Here is a 2340-nt window from a genome sequence, read left to right as displayed (position 1 = left end):
TGAATATATATATTCCTGACAAGTCTACACACAATGGTCCTACACTGATTAGGGGGCAGATGGGCTGTCCTTGCTGTGCCCCAGTGTTCCCCCAGTGGGCCCGTCTCCCCCATCGCCCATGCTGCAAACACTTCCCATGGGATGGGCCATGTGCCGGTCCCTTGTGATGACTCACTGACCTCTGAGTGGCTCCTTCTTTTCAGTTGTCTGTGGCTCCTCAGTCCTATGTGGGTCCACAGGAATCCATTAGTGGTTCTGCTGGCCTGGGGGCCACCAAGGCCCTCTTCTCCCCTTGGGTGGCCTCCAAGCAACTCCATCCGAAGGGCACAGCTGTGGCTTTTGCCAGCCCCTGCTCCACGTGCTCACCAGGGCCAGACTTGAAATGGCCGAGGCTTGAAATGGTAGGAACAGTCTTTTCTTTCTCTCATCGTGGCTTCTCCCACCTTCATGCACTCCGTAGGTCTCTCCTCCTCTTCCCCTGAGTTCTAGAGGCCCCAGCCTGGCTGTCATTGCTTTTTAATAGTTGTAAATTGGTTGATTGTGGGAGAGAGTGATGCTGGGGACCATCTANGATAACAAGCACATGTAGCCTTATAGAGACAGAAGGGAGTTAGCATCACTAGTAGTATCTCCACAGTTACCATGCTGATTTTCAGCCTAGAACCCCTTCTAACAGCACTGTGTAGTTTTAGGTCCCTGATGTCCTTACTATATGGGCAAAATAGAGAGAATCAAATGTTGCTGACAATATCCAATTTTCTTTAACGTTGTGGCAGTAGCATCCACAAGTGTTTATTTACTTATTTAATTTATTTATTTTTACATTCTAAGATGTTGTGGAGTAGTTGGGGGGAGGGGAGAGGGTCAGGGAGTGGGATACGGTGGAAAGAGCAGAAAGGGGGGGCACGGTCAAGGCCTGTGGCACCCCCCTCATTCTGGCCTGGGAACCCAGGGCCAGAATGATAGCTCCGGTGATAGCTCTGTGGTTGTCACTAGACTGGTTGCAGATATCAGGGGGTGTGGCTGAGGCCCTCAGCCCTCCCCCAACCCTGGCTTGGGACCCCAGGGGACTTCCAGTCCTTCTAGGTTTTATAGTTAGACCTTTACTGGTTAATATTAGAACTTTGTCTCTGATCTGTGGGTTTTTGTTTTTTCTTTCAGTTTTTTATTGGACTATTCACTATTCTCACCACTTAAACTCTGCACTGGAACTAATTTGTTGTCCTTTGCTTATTTCTAAAATAGGGAAACTTCCTGTTGGGACCAGCGCTTGAGCCCTGTGGTTGAGCTAAATTGCTGCTTTGCTGCTGTTTTCCTGGGGAAGACTTTTTGTGCTGCTCAGGTTTTAATTGTTGACCTGTATGTACTTCCGGATCTTGTGAGGTTGGGTACACCTGAGTTGTGTGTAAACTCTGGTCTGGGCCTGAGACTTTTCAGCAAACTGAATATATATATTCCTGACAAGTCTACACACAATGGTCCTACACTGATTAGGGGGCAGATAGGCTGTCCTTGCTGTGCCCCAGTGTTCCCCCAGTGGGCCCGTCTCCCCCATCGCCCGTGCTGCAAACACTTCCCATGGGATGGGCCATGTGCCGGTCCCTTGTGATGACTCACTGACCTCTGAGTGGCTCCTTCTTTTCAGTTGTCTGTGGCTCCTCAGTCCTATGTGGGTCCACAGGAACCCATTAGTGGTCCTGCTGGCCTGGGGGCCACCAAGGCCCTCTTCTCCCCTTGGGTGGCCTCCAAGCAACTCCATCCGAAGGGCACAGCTGTGGCTTTTGCCAGCCCCTGCTCCACGTGCTCACCAGGGCCAGACTTGAAATGGCCGAGGCTTGAAATGGTAGGAACAGTCTTTTCTTTCTCTCTTCGTGGCTTCTCCTACCTTCATGCACTCCGTAGGTCTCTCCTCCTCTTCCCCTGAGTTCTAGAGGCCCCAGCCTGGCTGTCATTGCTTTTTAATAGTTGTAAATTGGTTGATTGTGGGAGAGAGTGATGCTGGGGACCATCTATTCTGCTACCTTGATCCAAATCCCACAAGCGTTTAAAGCAAAGTTTTTTGAGGACCCGAGGGGGAAAAAAACCCACCAGTCAAAATGCTATTAGTCAATATCCAAAGGGTTTTTGACTTTGAAAAACAAATAGCCAAATCCAGACAATCTAGAAGAATAGATATTAAACAAGATTTATGCTGAATATCTATAATGTGTTATAAAATCTTACATACAGAAACTTAAAACACTAGCCACTTAAAAACTGTGCTTTTATATAAAAAATACAACTGTGCATGAAAAAGACAGACTGCCTGAGGCTTCCATGTGAGTCAGGGCTGCACAGCTG

Source organism: Galeopterus variegatus, unplaced genomic scaffold, assembly GCF_000696425.1.
Source record: "Galeopterus variegatus unplaced genomic scaffold, G_variegatus-3.0.2 Scaffold1066, whole genome shotgun sequence".
Classification (NCBI taxonomy): domain Eukaryota; kingdom Metazoa; phylum Chordata; class Mammalia; order Dermoptera; family Cynocephalidae; genus Galeopterus; species Galeopterus variegatus.
The sequence above is the reverse complement of the archived record's forward strand: the minus strand, read 5'-3'. Positions refer to the sequence as shown.